At 46.6% G+C, this 638-nt stretch overlaps 1 non-coding gene across 1 annotated transcript; it reads left to right on the top strand.

The window, feature by feature from the left end:
• The first annotated feature begins 326 nt into the window (after window positions 1-326).
• trnak-cuu lies at window positions 327-399 on the top strand. The gene has a single exon. It is a non-coding gene; the product is annotated as a tRNA-Lys (tRNA).
• The last annotated feature ends 239 nt before the right edge of the window (window positions 400-638 follow it).

Below are 638 nucleotides of genomic sequence, written 5' to 3'. Positions count from 1 at the left end.
GCCTGTACTGCGCTGTATCGTTCTATGTTCTATGAGGAAGAGGTTTACCTGTGACACAAAAATGATTTAACACTTGAGGAATGAGGAAGAAAGCTAGAGGGAAAACAAGGCAAAGGATTACATGATAAATGGCAGGACAGGACTAGTTAGACCAGAGCTAGATTCCTGTGCACAGGAAGATTGCACCAGAGAGAGCAGAGTGGGGATTTAACAACATCAGCCAGAAATTGTCAATGTTTGCTCTGGGGAAAGTTTGGATAAACTGGGGCTGTTTTCTTTGGAACAGAAAAGACTGAAGGGAGACCAAAATGAAATTAAGAAAAGCAGCCTGGCTAGCTCAGTCGGTAGAGCATGGGACTCTTAATCCAGGGCCGTGGGTTCCAAGACCCACGTTGGGTGCTTCAGCTTCTTTAATCTGAGAACAATTGAGCTGAACTGTTTACGGTAGCACAGTGGCTAGCACTGTTGCCTCACAGCACCAGGGTGCCGGAGTTCAATTCCCAACTTGGGACAACTGTCTGCGCAGAGTCTACATGTTCTCCCAGTGTTTGTATGGGTTTCCTCCCACAAGTCCCGAAAGACTTGCTCGTTCGGTGAATTGGACATTCTAAATTCTCCCTCTGTGTACCCGAATAGGT

This window comes from Scyliorhinus canicula, unplaced genomic scaffold (assembly GCF_902713615.1).
Source record: "Scyliorhinus canicula unplaced genomic scaffold, sScyCan1.1, whole genome shotgun sequence".
Lineage (NCBI taxonomy): Eukaryota > Metazoa > Chordata > Chondrichthyes > Carcharhiniformes > Scyliorhinidae > Scyliorhinus > Scyliorhinus canicula.
Note: the sequence above shows the minus strand (reverse complement) of the source record. Positions and strands in the feature narration are given on the sequence as shown.